Genomic DNA, 15548 nt, shown 5'->3' with positions numbered 1-15548 from the left:
AAAAAAAAAAAAACCAAATTAAAAAAAAAAAAAAAACTTTAAAAAAAAAGATAGTTCCTTTTCTCCAAAATTGGGACTGTTTTACTGAGGTGATCATATCATACCCCAGAGAATGGAGAGGGCTTCTACCTTGCTTTGTTAAAAATAGAGAAATTTGATGGGCAGTGGTGGCTTTGATCCCAGCACTCAGGAGGCAGAGGCAGAAACAGGTGCTCTACAGGATAGCCAGGGCTAAAACAGAGAAACCCTGTCTCAAAAAACCAAGAGAATGAGGGATCGAGGGAGGGAGGGAGGGTAGATATTTATTAGTTTATTAGTTCTGGGGATTGAAATCAGTGCCTTGTCTTTATTAAGCATGTATTGAGACCTGCCCACATTCCCTAGGTGAAATAAAACTTGACGTATTTAAGAGTATTATTTTAACTTGGTATTGGTATGGTATTATGTTAATATCCAGAAATGTATAACTGTGGGGCTATGGTCAAAACTCAGTCAATAAAGCTCTCATCTTGAGTACACAGACCCTGGGTTCTATCCTGAGTACCATAAGGAAAAAAGTGCACAGTTGTACCATTTGAAATAGTAACAAATAATTAAATATTTAAAGTTTGCATAAAGCTTGTCTGCATAGAACTGAACAAATCATATTACCAATAGTTTCCCCAGTATTGGGTTTTTACTTTAAAAAATATTTATTTATATTCATGTGTATATGTATGTTCCTTCTTATCTGTCTGTGAACCACATTCATGCAGTACCCTAACTAGATCTCAAATCCTTGGACCAGTGTAGGAGGAGCCTATTGAACATGTTAAAATGGACTTTGCCACTAGCTTCTTCCAACGTCCCTACCTGTTATAGAATATAGATGGTATTATATCTCCCTCCTCTAGAGGCCCTTCTCTATATAATTTCAGCCATTTTGACTCGCCCCTTTGACCTTTTGCTTTCTTGGCTGCAGCACCGGTTTCCCCCTTTCTCTCCTTTCCTGCCCCTAGCCTCTTCTCACGTGGTTCAGGGTCATGTCCAGATTGGACTCTCCTGGTTGTCCCTGCCCCCAAAGGGCTGTGCTTTCCTTTGTGTCTACAGTAATTGCCTACAATATCTACAATATATGCCTATAATAAATGCCTGTGATACTGGGGGTCTAGTTCAGAGCTTAGGTGTGAAGCCCTAGGATCTATTCTTATCAAAAGATGGAAGGAAAAAAGGAAGCTTATTATTTTTTAAACTTGGCTTATGTTCATAATCCAGGTTTGCAATGCTTGGAACACATTAAACACATGTGATTTTTGAAATTATTTTTCTCATGTACATCTTGGAAATAATTATTTATATGAGTTCTGGGATTCAAACCCAAACCTTATACATGTCAGGCGAACATACTATCACAGAGGTATATCTTCAGACATGGATTTCTTTATTATGTAGCTACCTCTTTAAGAAAAAGTATACAACACAAGATACAAAAACTATTCTTTTTACTATTTAATAGTTAATAGCTATTGCTTTTAGTGGTTATAGGTGCCATCAATAATTATTTCCATGTTTAACTGGCTGGTGAGTATAATAAGATATTATTTCTTTCAGTCCTTTCAGTAGGCATAAATATTCTTACTTTGTAGCTATGGAGAGTTCTGGAACATTGTCAAGTAAAAGGCAAGTAGCATGCTAAAATGCATTGTGTAAGGAATGCCTGGCCAGGTGAGATGCTTCAACGGGAAAAGGTGCTTGCTGCCAAAGCTAGCGACCTAAACTCGGTCCCTGGATGGCGTTCTGATTTAGGGCAGAGTGAGGGTAAAAGTGAAGGTAGTACATGCTAATCTCTTGAAAAGTCTTCATTAAAAAATGACTAACAGTTGTTCCCTCACATCTGTAGGTGAGACACATTGATGTGTATTCTCTGAGGCTTGGTGTAGTTGAAGGGTCTCTGTTATAATAGTTCCTTGTAGAAAAATGGTGCAGAATCAGTTTGTTAGGTGAATTATATTTCCATAAAATAAAACATTACTTTTTATATGTGTAATTTGAATACATTTCCTAGTTTTGACATGATTTTAAGGAGTTATCTGTTGCTTATAAAACCCACTTGAGATTTTTATGAGAAGTTTTATATTTGTCTGGCTTTATTTTCTGGAGTCATTTCAATTCTACACAGTTTTTCCCCCTCATGCAAGTACCTGCTAAGTCACATGTGAAAAATGCCATGACTAAACTTAAGTTTTGATACTGTCAGCTTAGGGTTTTAATAAAGCATAAATATTTTAACATAGTCTTGTAATTTTTTAAAAATAAAAAATGGAGCATTTACTTTTTTTTCTTATCTAGTTAGGAATATTCTTTAAATCTATTTACACAAATTATACTACCTCTTCAGAATTGCAGAATTTTATAGAAAGTGTATTTGTTCTTGAACTAACTTTTTTGCTATTTATTGTATTGGTCAGAGGGAGAGCGTAATGTTTCCATGGGAACAGATGAGCTATTTGTGTCTGCCTACACCCTGGGAGGACAGAGGAATAACTAACACTCACTTGCTTTATTCATCACCCAGTTCAGTATGGAACCAAATGTTTACACCTGAAATTTGTTTCAAGTAGTAATTACTTTTTTTTTTTTTTTCTGTTTGAAAGATATTCTTTGAAGGATCCTTTGGATCCTAACAATACAGCAATGGTCTCCATCTGCGTAGCCTCTTGTGGTCTGCTTTGCTGGTTATAAGGTAGTTTGGAGGGAAGTGTTTTCAGCTCCGCTTCCCTGACTCCATCCTATCAGAAGCTCCTTGGTCCACTCTCCCTTCAGAGATGGCCCCTCACTTACCTTTGCAGCCTTTCCCATGTTCTGCTTTGAGTCAGTGAGCCTATGACACCCCTTCTCTGTGTCTCATGAGTCTTATTTATAAGAACCCTCAAATTATTATTATTATTATTATTATTATTATTATTATTATTATTATTGGTTTGTCAAGACAGGGTTTCTCTGTGTAGCCCTGGCTGTACTGGAACTCACTCTGTAGACCAGGCTGACCTCGAACTCAGAAATCCGCCTGCCTCTGCCTCCCAGGTGCTGGGATTAAAGGCATGCGACACCACTGCCCGGCTTAGAACCCTCAAATTTTGCTGCATATTCTCTTCTTTCTCCATTTACCTTAGTGAACCCATCAGCACTCTTAATTTGAACTAAATTTTATAATTTATTTTTGAATCTTGGATTATTTTCTTTAAAAATTTTAAATAAACGTTGTAAAAAAAAAAAACTTAGTGGGAAATAAAAATACCACACACCAAAAATTAACCAGACTCAAAGTCTAGACAACTTAGAACTTAAATATTGAAATAGAAGCTATAAAGCTCCACATTGAGTTTTACATATTCAGTATCATACATTGTTTTAACTTGTTGTACCTGCTTGAGGGAACATCGCCACCTGAATGAATGATAGTAACAGGGATCTTTCTGGCTTTCAAAACAAAGTCACCATGCTCTCCCACTACCTGTTTATTTCACCTTGTAACTGAGAACTTTATGGTCTTTGATGTCTTGCTAATTTAACATGAATTCCTCTCCTATTGTCCCCTGGGGAGAAGGCTCAGTGGATGATGCTTTTGCCTTGTAAACACATGAAAGCCAGTGTCTGGTCCAGGGAAGCCACTTAAAGCCAGGTGCTGTAGTATTCACCCATAATCCCAGGGCACCTACAGCGTGATGGGAGGGGGGGATAGGAGGAGAACCCCTGTCCATAGCAGCAAAGGGCAAAGAGGAAATCCTGCCTCAAACAAGGTGGGAAGCAAGGGTCTGACACTTGGTGTGTTATCTGAGGTCTCCTGATCTTTACCATTACTGTAGATGCATGTGTGCACATGCGAGCACACACACACACACACACACACACACAGATTTTAAACAAAAATCTATCTATCTTGGGTTATCAATTCCTTCTGGAAGTTTTAAATCTTAACTTTCCAGACTCTTGATTACCCTACTGTAATTCACAACCCCCAGATTTTCACCACTCACTACCTTGTTTTACTTATTTGCTTTTATTTGCTTTCTAAAATGCAAGTGTTTTAAATGCTTTCTGCAGTGACTTTTAAAAATGTTCATCAGGTTACTATGGCTTATTTTACTTAAATAGGCAGTAGTAATCTTAAGTGTTTTTGTTTACATCTGTAGCTCTCTATAGATGATGGTGTGCCAGATGCACTAAGATCGCCACAACTCCGTGTTCTCCCACTTAGCTGATAACTGAGCAGCAGCTGGGTTCCATCTATAGAAGCAGTGCTCATGGGATCTTTCCTTGGGAACTTAGCGCTAACAGTGTGTAGTGTTGTTTTGCTTTGGTATATTCATAAGAGTTTTGCCTGCATGTATGCTGGTGCACCATATGCATGCCGGTGTCCTCAAAGGCCATGGCGGCCCCCTTCTGTGCGACCAGTTCTCCTATCTTGGTATAAGCTTCTCCCCGAATGTGTAATGAAGATTATTCATCTTCTGCTTTTTTTTTGGAAGGGATTATTATGAGGGTTTGTTAAAGCAACACATGAAAGCTATTAACCTTAAAACTCTGACAGTGTGTTGTTTTTTAATTCTAAAGCATTTAAGAGATGTCTTAAATAAAGCCCTATTAATAAAGAAGTTTCTAGGAGGTCAGATTTCTCAGGGATAGACTGCAAGTCATTAACAGCTTAGGAAGTGGCTTAATGTACAGTTTCCCCTGGGTTCAAGACTTACACTGGATTCGTCCCCGAGATACTTCTAATCTTTGATAAGGATTAGTGTGTAGCAGTTTCTCCTGTTTTCAGTAAATGACATTTTGACTGTGGGTTGGGCTACTAATCATAGAGGAAGTGTTTAGAATCAGTCCCTCTTTGTGATATACTTAAGACACAGTGATTCTTTTCTTGACGAATATTTGAAAATAAACAAGGCCTGTAAACCACATGTCCTATAGGTTATTTTTTAAGTAACTAATGTTGCTGAGTATGGATGAAGCCCACCCTGCCACACTGTAAGCAACAGGAGCTTTGCTCCTGTTTGTGTCTTGCCAGTTTTGTGTTCCCTTCACTTTAGATTAATTCAAGTAGAATACAGACAAGTTCTAAGGAAATGGGTTCTGAAATGACTCCAGTGTGATTCAGCTGATTGCCAACTCTGTGTTTCTGTTGCAGGTTTCCCAACAGTGATGTCACAAGATTGACCACACTGACACAGTAAGACCGGTGACTGTTCAGCTTCTAAGTCCATTTGTTACTCTGAGAATAAGAACTGAGTTAGATGTTTATCAGGAAGCTACCCCAGTCTCTCCACCAGCCACTTGAATGTTTACATTTTCAGTGACTCATATGTCATATTTCTAGGCATTTAAATACTTGTAAAATGCCTTAAAGAACTTTAAAATAATTTAAGATGAAAATTTAATTCATAACTAAAATTATTACATGCATATTTCATTGTGAATCATACTGTCATCTTTTCTCATTTTCTTTAAAAAAAAAAAAAAACCCAACAACAAAAAAGTATCTTTCTGAGTAAATTGTTTGTTGGTTGGACCTCCTTTCAGCACACTCTCTTAACTAGGCATAGAAGCAATCGTTAGCAGAGGCATTAAAATCATCATAAGACAAAGCCATGTGCAGGTGTTCTTCGTTGCGCTCAGAATTCCTTTTGGAGGTTGTTTTAGGTTTTGCTGCTCTGTGCTGACTAGAGAAGTTTTGTTTTCCCGGAGGCTCCCTCACTGGTCTGTCCCACTGATGCTTAAGGAAGCATTGCTACTTTCTCTTCACTACATCCTTTCCTCTCTTGCCTCCCTTCCCTCTTCCCTTGCTCTTCCTTTCCTTTCCCCCTTTGTTTTCACTCTTTGTTGTGGTAGATCGGAATCCTGGCCTCACACATACGAGGCAAGTGCTGCTGGATCACCAAATTGTGTCTAAAGGGTTTTTGTTTTGTTTTGTTTGTAGTGATCAGAATTTTATTGACCTAATTGAATATTTTACAACAATACTAAAGCATTTCTGTGGGAGCTTTCTCTGCAGCATGTCCTGCTTTGTAATCAAGTTTAAATTATTAAGTAGCTAATTGCAGCTGTTCTAAATCCAGGAATTTCAGGAGGAGGTAATGTTCAGTGTTGTCAGACTAAGTAAAGACAAGAAATCTTCCTTTGAGGTTAAGTGGTTAAGAAACTTTACTTTGTGACAGTGGCCAGGCTGTGAGTCTCTTCACACCCTCTAGTTAGGAGAGGAGAGGGAACTGCACCACTGACTTTGGGGACCTCCATGCCTGGGTCAAGAAAGATGATGAGTTACTTAAGACAGTGGGGAGAAAAGGATCCAGCTAGCAATCCATGAGATATCGTGGATGGCATCAGGAGATGACATAGGTGTGAAATTGCGGACTTTAATATTGCAAAGTTAAGGCTAGAGGCAACATTTCTATGCTCTATAACATACAAATATATATTTAAAATATTTTAGCAATTTTTAGAAAAAAATGGAGATTACAGTTGCTTTTCTTTCCTTCTATACTTCAATCCACACAGGTAATAAAACTGTTTCACCATTTTTATTTATTTATTTTTTTTGTGGGAAGCATTGTCAATTCCATCAAAACTTGTGCCTTATCCTAAGTTCAGTCTTATTAAAAGTATTTCCCTATTAGAAGACATTTAGTGACTTCCTGTTTCTTATTAGTTCAGATCCATATTCTAATTGGATATCCTGATTGGCTCATGAATACATTAAAACATTCAAAGATAATAGCGTAATATTATATCCCATATAAACTACATATGCTACACTACATATATTTTATGCCTTTTTATATCATTATTTTTACATAGAATATTCTTTTATCTTTTCAAGGTTTATGCTTTCCAATGCAAGCATATCTTCCCTCCTAAAATTCTGTGTATATTCAGTCACCTCACTGAGGTCTTCCCTAGTCATCCTAATTGAAAGTAATTCTCTTTCCCTAACAGTTTGGTAATACTTAATTTTTATTAGTTCTATTTTACTGATCATTGACTCTTATATTTTAGATTGATTTTTGAATACATAAACCTTTCTACTGTACTTTCTACTATACTCAGCAAGTGTTTGTTGGTAGTTATAAACATATTGGTAGCTAAATTATATAGTATCTTTAGTTTCCCCTATATTAAAATTGAATGAGGATCTTAGCATGTGTAATTGAACAGGGTACATAGGAAGGAGGATAGGTTTTAGATTGATATTGAGTGCAAGTAATGAGGTCACTGTGTGCTACTTTGCAACCTTATGCCTTGGCATAGTCAATTATGAAGTGATGCCTTGTGCCTATTTGAAAGGATTGTACTAATATTTAAACAGAATGTCTTACCTTTTTGCCTGCTACTTGTGTTAACTGTGACTCGCTTCTTTATAGATGGCTAGAGGTATGAAGTAAACTATAAAAGACCTACTAAACATCAAATTTTATGATATTCACAATGTATTGTAGCCCTTGCATGTTTGTTTCCATAGGTTTCCACCTTCTTCTGTGTATATTTGTGCATGTCCCTGTATGTGTACATATGTATTGGGGTGCATGTGTAGAAGCCAGAAGGCAACCTTGGAATCGTCCCTCAGGAGCCATTCATTCACCCTGGTTTTTTGACCAGGGTTGGTCACCAGGACCTGAGGCCCTTAGGTTATGTTAGGCTTGCTAGACAGTGAGTCCCAGGGCTCTGCCTTCTCCCCATATCCTCAGCACTGGGATTATGAGTGTGGCCACCACACCCACCTTCTTACTTGGATCAAACTCAGGTCCTCATACTTGAACAACAACAAGCCCTTTAAAAGCTAGTCTGATCTCCTCAGTCTCCATCTATCTATTAACATTCATAAGTTTATCAGAGTCACATACATCTCAGTCTTCCTGATACTTTAATTTCTAGCAAGGAGGCATTCGATTAGAGCTATTGATGTAATATTGTTTTATTTGGGAAAGGCATTCATATTTGACTAGAATGCTAACCTCTGGGCCAGAATGAACATGAGAACAGTTCTGCCTGGACCTTGGAATATGGATAGAGTTGGAAGGGTGGTAATGTGTACAGAATTTAGGAGCATAGACGTGGGTCAGAAATGGTTATGTTTTCCCTCTGTGGTTTGTGTAATAGTTGTAGTCTGTGCTAATTAATTAGATTCGAGTGTCCTTCCCTAGGAATTCTACTTAGATCTCAAGAGTGTAAGGAGAAATAATGTTCCCAAAGCACTCACCACAGAGAAGAGCACATACTGGTTTTTTTGTTTTTGTATTTTTTTTTGTTTTTGTTTTTTTGATTCTCATATACATTATCTACAGTTACTTTCCTAAGATTAAGTATCTAGTTTTGTTTTGTTCTGATATAATTTGTATTATTGTTTTATGATTACCCCTAACTTGATTAAAAGTCTCTGCATAGCATCTATACAAAGCATAATAGGATATTTCCATTAAAAAGTTGTGTGTGGAGGCTAGTGAGATGGCTCAGCAGGTAAGAGCACCGACTGCTCTTCCGAAGGTCGCGAGTTCAAATCCCAGCAACCAAATGGTGGCTCACAACCACCCATAATGAAATCTGAATCCCTCTTCTGGTGTATCTGAAGACAGCTACAGTGTACTCATTTATAATAATAATAAATAAATATTAAAAAAAAAAGTTGTGTGTGAGCAGGGTGGTGGTAGCACATGCCTTTAATTCTAGCACTTGGGAGGCAGAGACAGATTTCTGAGTTCGAGGACATCTTGGTCTACAGAGTGAGTTCCATGACAGCTAGGGCTACATAGAGAAACCTTGTCTTGGAAAAAAAAAAAAAGTTGTGTGTGTATGTTGAGGGGGCATGCCGCCGTGGGCATATGTTGGTGAGAAGATAGTATAGGAGTCAGTTTTCTCCTTCTACCATGTGGGTTCCGGGGATCAAACTCAGGCCATTATGCAGGGGGCTAGCACCTGAAGCTATTGAGCTATTTCATTGGGTTAGAATAATTTTCTTTCTTCTCAAATCCCCCCAATTTTTTTCTCTAAGAGAATATACATATTTTTATTTGCATTTATTTCCAATTTTGTGTGCATTGAATGTCATTACAATGGCTGTCACTATAGTGTTACTTGCATTTTTAAATAATCTAACTTAATATTTTATTATATACTTAGTAATGTTATAAACAAGCTTTAAGTAACTTAAGTAGAGGGGCCAGAAAGGTGGCCCAGAGGTCAAGAGCACTGGCTGCTCATAGAGAGGACCTGGGTTCAATTCTTAGACCCACGTGGCAGCTCACAACTGTCTGTAACTCCAGTGTCAGGGCATCCAACACCTTCACAGACATACATGCAGGCAAAACACCAATGCACATTTGAAAATTTGAAGATAAATAATTTGCTGGGTAGTGGTGGCACATGCTAATTAATCCCAGTAGTTGGTAGGCAGAGGCAGGCAGATCTCCTAGCCTGGTCCATAGAGTGAGTTCCAGAACAGCTTCTTATTTGTTTGAGCAGAGAAATTCTGTCTCAAACAACAACAACAACAACAACAACAACAAAAATTAATGTAGTTCATATTTCTATTAAAATTCCTTTTTTCTTGGTAATTTTATTATGAATGTTACTTCAATTTTGTAGATCTACATAAAAAGAAATTAACTTCATAATTGATATTTAGAATAATAGAATCTTACAGTGTCTCTATGATTAGAAATATCAGTGTTAGGTTATAAATTTTAATGTTAGTTAGGCATCTGTCTCCAGATAAAACTAAAACCTGATCAGATTTGGTAATAACATGTGCATGCTGTCTGCTGCTCTTGCTCCTCTAAGTTATGTCCCTAGTATACCACTCCCTGAAACAGAGACATTTCAGCTTCCCTTTCAGCTGAGTGTAAGGAGTAAACAGTGATAGTGTGTGCGTAGTGTGCCCTGCTTGTGTCTCTGTCATTTAAGACACGAGGAATCTGTGTAGCTTTAGCTGGCCTGGAACTCACTGTGGAAGGCCTGGATTCTGCTCACAGCTGTCCTACTTGTCTTCAGAGAGCTGGGATGGTAGACATGATCCGTCCAGCTGAGTAAAAGGCATCCTCACAGGAAGAGGTGGGGCACTGTGGCTTCCTCCTTTGTTGTTGAAATGTAGCTGTGGTAATTGGACCATGGCGGGAGACCATTTGCTGAGAAGCGGGAAACTAAGGAAGTCCCCAGAAAGTCCTGCTGCACCTGGCTCACCCTGGCTTTTCACATCTATACTTCTCTTCTTGTGGCAGAGTTAAATTTCTGTGTTGCATAAACTCCTGGTTTTGTGTTACCATGAATGAATGGCTTAAGCTAGCCTTGGTAACACTAAGATAGCTTTAGTTTTTAGAAAGAAAACCTGTACCATTGGGAAAAGTTGTAGGGTTTGTTTGGTTGTTTTTTTGTTTTTTCCTTGTTACTTACTTGAACTCTGCTGTTGTTTTTGTTGGTCTTTACCAGACAGATCAAGCCCCTCCTTCCTAAAGGTTTAGTCCTGGGATCCCAGCTACCCAGGAGGCCAAGGTTAGGAGGTCTCAAGCTTAAGACCTCTCATAGTTACCTAGTATGTTCATAGCTAGCCTGGTTTTTGTTTGTTTGTTTTGTTTTGTTTTGTTTTGTGATCTCTCTCAAAATGAAAGAGTACAAAGGGCTGTACATGTAGCTCAGTGGTAGAGTACTTAGTAAGCATGTGTAAAGTCCATGTGTTACCAGTAAGACAGGTTGAGATTAACAGATGCAGATATTTTATTTCAGTACTGTTGAAATATAAAGTTTTTGTTAGCGAGTGCAATTAAAATGTCAGATCTTGCCAGGCAGTGGTGGTGCATGCCTTTAATCCCAGCACTTGGGAGGCAGAGACAGGCAGGTTTCTGAGTTCAAGACCAGCCTGGTCTACAGAGTGAGTTCCAGGATAGCCAGGGCTATACAGAGAAACCCTGTCTCAAAACAAACAAACAAAAAATTTTAAAAATGTCAGATCTTTTATGAAAATTAAGGAGTTAGGAATCTAGTGGCAGGTTCTTTTGAAAGACCTCCAGAACTGGGGAGATCCTTACTCAAGTCTTGGGATGACACGACCACCCAATGACTCACGAGAGACCGAACTTGCTGCAATCACATGAGGTTTATTGGGGATACTGGTACCGGGGTCGATCTCGTGACCATGCTGGCCAGAGTTCGACACCGAACACAAGAAGTGTGGGATATTTAAGGGAACATCCATAAGCAGGGGGCGGGAAGAGGGTTACCAAGGAAACAGAACATAAACAGTGGAAACTTTCAGAGGGACCCAACCCAAGGTATTCAGTTAGGGAGGGAAACATATTCATTCTAGGAATGTAATCTTCACCTATCGGTCGGACGGACGGGGTGGAGAGTCTCATAAACCACTAGACCTTCATTCTTAGTTCCGCCCTCATTGTGGATCATTCAGGAGGGGCAGGTATTAGGAACCCGAGCCCTGAGGCTCTTGAGTTCCTGGAACTGGCTACTCCACCTTTTTGGCTTGTGGCAGAGGTTTTCCTTGCCCTCTTTTAAGTAAAGGTTACACATTAATATATACATTTCTATTAAATGCCCTCATTTTAAATTCTAAGATTCTCCAGCCTTTCATTTTTAATATTGATAATTTCAATATTACTTAATGTTTTTCTGTTAAATATTTTTAAGTAAATATACCAGTGTGTGCATGCGGGCTCATTTTATTTGAACCTTTAACAGTTTAGATGGCATAGTGTTACATTGCATAGTGGGTAAGCTGAGATGTTCTCAGTATATTCTAGTGGTTAGTAAAGAGTCTTGTTACATCTTTATCTGTAACCAACCATTTCTATAACAGGTTTGTTATCTAATATCTGACCACCACTTTCCCCTTATAACACCCAAACTAGAGTAAGTAGAGTTTAGTAAGTCTGTACAGGAATTTGTAGTCTTTTTGTAAACCCAACATGGTAGACATGTCAGTAAAATAAACTAAAGTTAAATGTAATATAATCTATAGCATATAGTAGAGCTATAAAATATCTTAGACATTTTGAATCAGAATATTTTGAAAAAGATCTTCAGAATTACTGTATAGTAACCATCTAAAGTACTTAATATAAATCTATTTCCATTGCTGTTCTTAAATGTGTATTTGAACAAAAGCAGCTTTCCAGTCAGCTCTGCCACATCCTTTAAAGCTTTACACTGTTGCATCTGCTTATGGCTGGCGGGGATGGAGAGCACATGTGGTTTTGAGTCAGACAGTTGCATGTGTGGTGATACTGTTTCACAGACTCGTTATACCTTTGTTTTTGTTTTTTTTTAAACTGGCCCTTTCCTAGGTAGTCCAGGCTCCATGCTTCTCTCGCCTCAGCTTCTCAAAAGCTAGGATCGCAGGTGTGTACCGCCACGCCTGCCGTCGGCTTTTGGACGTGGTAAAGCGGACAAGGTTAGAACCTCAGCTGATTTAAGGATACCTTTTTTGTTTTTTGTTTTTTCGAGACAGGGTTTCTCACTCTGTAGACCAGGCTGGCCTCGAACTCAGAAATCTGCCTGCTTCTGCATCCCAAGCGCTAGGATTAAAGGCGTACGCCACCACTGCCCAGCAAGGATACCTTCTTATTTATCTGTCTGCTTGAAATGGGACAAAAATTTAAAAGGTCTAGGAATAATCTCAGAACATTAGAAACTGTAGAAGAAAGACTTGTGCACATGTACTCCAAGGTATGTGCGTACAGACATGTTAGTCAAGGAGCAGGTGACATGCAAGGCAGTCAGCCCAGTCATTGTCACACGCTGAGTTATGGGATTTCGCTATTGTAGTTTGTTCTCCTCATATACATATGAAATATATATATATGTATATACACACACATATATAATAATGATCTGTAGTAAGAAAGGATTTTGGTAAAAATGGAAAAATAGCTTTTTATTGTACGAAACCATCTGAGTTAGCATGGTATGGGTGTTTTAAAAAATCTAATGCCGGGCAATGGTGGTGCATGCCTTTAATCTCAGCACTTGAGAGGGAAAGACAGGCGGATTTCTGAGTTGGAGGCCAGCCTGGTCTATAGAGTGAGTTCCAGCACATCCAGAACTACACAGAGAAACCCTGTCTCGAAAAAAACAAAAAACAAAAAACAAAAAAATCTATCACAAACATTGCTGATACTTCTTTCAAAACACCACATCCACAGGTATATTTCCATGGTAATGTAAGACAGAATGCTTAAACTTTGCAGCACACATAGGACACTATGCCTCACGATTGCAATGTTCCCTGGCTTTTCCATGCTCAAGAGACCCCTGGACTTTTGATAACAAAATTCATAATTTTTCTTTCTTCATTGCTCTTATCATCAAATATTCCTGTCTGTCTTTTTCTAATAGCTTCATACTATCTTTGTCAGCTTTGTGGAAAGAAAAAAATTGGAAAACATTCACCTGGCATTAAGTTTAATGCTATAGTTTTATTTCAAATTTTGCTTTCTTCATAGAAAATCATCTGAGTTAGAGCTGATCTTTCAGTCATGTTTTTGCTTTTTGTGGTTTCTATTATCCAGTGTTCTTCTGTATGGGGATTTTCAGGCCCTTCTGCACTTACCCTTCGCTTTTAGGTTTGAGGTAAGCCCAGACTATTTAGAGAAGAGAATTATATATGTGTGTATGTATGTGAATTTTTTTTCCTTACTTGCATCTGTGTGTATACACACACACTCATATACATACATACACACACACACATATATATACAATATATACATTTATGTATAATACCCATATATATAGGTGTATACATATGTGTACACACACATATATATGTGTGTGTATATACACATAGATACTAGTGAGAAAGATACTCTAAAATTTTTCATTATTAATATAAAAATTAATGTAAATGTATTCCTAGATCATTAAAGATATCCACTCTAGAACCAGTATCTGCCAACTGTTTTCAGAGGTGTGACTATATTTATATTGGTCTAATGAATTTCTACACCCAAAATATACTTGATATGAAAGTGATTTACTTACGCCATTAAAGACTTGACAGCATATGAAGCCAAATCAAAGTATTGTATTTTGTAGCAAGAAATGGTGGGATTACTTAAATGGTTTCAGACATACCACAGTACACATATTACAAATTCAAATGTAGTTAGAAAGTGTGGTGGTTAGTGTTTTCTTTTTTTAAATATTTTATTTATTATTATAATAATAATAAATACACTGTAGCTGTCTTCAGACACACCAGAAGAGGGTGTCAGATCTCATCATTACGGATGGTTGTGAGCCACCACCTGGTTGCTGGGATTTGAAATCAGGACCTTCAGAAGAGCAGTCTGTGCTCTTTTAACTGCTGAGCCATCTCTCCAGCCTTATGTTTTCAACCTGATAGAATCTACGCTTATCTAGGAGCTGGACCTCTGAGCATGCTTGAGAGAGATTGTCTTGTTCTGTTAATTGAACACCCACCTTAATTGCTGGTGGGACCTGGGATCGCATAAGTGAAGAAGTTGAACAGAGTCTTTTCTCCCTTAAGCTGTAACCTGGAACTGTTTGTTGAACAGAGCCTTTTCTCCCTTAAGCTGCTTGGGCAGAGTGTTTTATCATCACAATAAGGAAAGAACTAGGGCAGAACTTGTTACTGAGAAGGAGGGCTGCTCCTGATAAACAGGACTTAGTAGCTTTTAGGACTTGGAACTATTTTGTAGGCAGAATGTAAGAGTTGTTGTGTTAGAAAAATCAGTGATAGATGGAATCAGCAGAAAGGACTGGCTTTTTGTTTGTTTGAGACATTGTCTTTCTTTGTAGCTCTGGCTGTTCTGGAACTTGCTATATAAACCAAGCCGACCTTGAACTTACCGAGATCCACGTTTCTCTGCCTCTCAAGTGCTGGCTTGATGGGTCATCCTGTGGTAGCTTAGAAGGTAGGAATAGTGAGGGAGATGGAGATAGCTCTGACCTGCGTTACGAGGTTTCAGAGGAGATCAAGTAGTCTCAGGAAGTGGGCTATGGACCATTTTGTGATATGTTGGCCACTAATCTGGCTTTATTTACTTAGGTCCTGCCAGTCTGAGTGAAGTTAAATTATGAGGTGGTGGAGCAGTTTGGTAGAGGAAATTTCAGGACAAGAGCCAGGCTGGTGATGAGAAATCAGATGTAATTGTTGAGGAGGTCCACACCAAGCCTGCTGTGACCTACCTGGGTACTAGAGGTGTCACGAGAGCAAGGCCCACATATACAAGGCTCCATTTTGTGTTTCACTAGGAGCTGCAGACCAAGCTAAGCTCAGCAGTAGTCCAGGGAGTTGGGGGACAGCCTACATCTTGAGCTGAAAGAACTTGGCATCATTGTCCAGGTGGGACTGGTTTTTAAGGCATAGCACATCAGTTTTAAAACTGATGTGTTAGGGTGTCAAAGTGATGGAATTAGGGGTGGAATTTTGATAGCTATCACTTAATCTCTAAAATCACTTAGGAGATGCATGGAATACCAGACCTGTGAGATACTGCCTTGACCCACCAACTGACAGACCTACCTACCCTCCCTCCCTCCCTCCCTCC

At 38.5% G+C, this 15548-nt stretch overlaps 1 protein-coding gene across 19 annotated transcripts in view; it reads left to right on the top strand.

Moving 5' to 3' along the window:
- Window positions 1-15548, top strand: part of Baz2b (bromodomain adjacent to zinc finger domain 2B) — a 308453-nt gene that overhangs the window by 122941 nt on the left and 169964 nt on the right. For 16 of the 19 annotated variants that reach the window (XM_031370349.1, XM_031370366.1, XM_031370355.1 and 13 more), the window contains one exon: window positions 5168-5209. The exons of 1 other annotated variant lie outside the window; for it this stretch is intronic. The gene's annotated coding sequence lies outside the window, so the exon portion shown is untranslated. Of the gene's footprint in view, window positions 1-5167; window positions 5219-15548 lie in introns of all 19 variants that reach the window. 2 more of the 19 variants (XM_031370346.1, XM_031370359.1) reach the window with 1 other exon arrangement.

This window comes from Mastomys coucha, unplaced genomic scaffold (genome assembly GCF_008632895.1).
Source record: "Mastomys coucha isolate ucsf_1 unplaced genomic scaffold, UCSF_Mcou_1 pScaffold15, whole genome shotgun sequence".
Taxonomy (NCBI): domain Eukaryota; kingdom Metazoa; phylum Chordata; class Mammalia; order Rodentia; family Muridae; genus Mastomys; species Mastomys coucha.
This window is presented reverse-complemented; position numbering and strand designations above follow the sequence as displayed.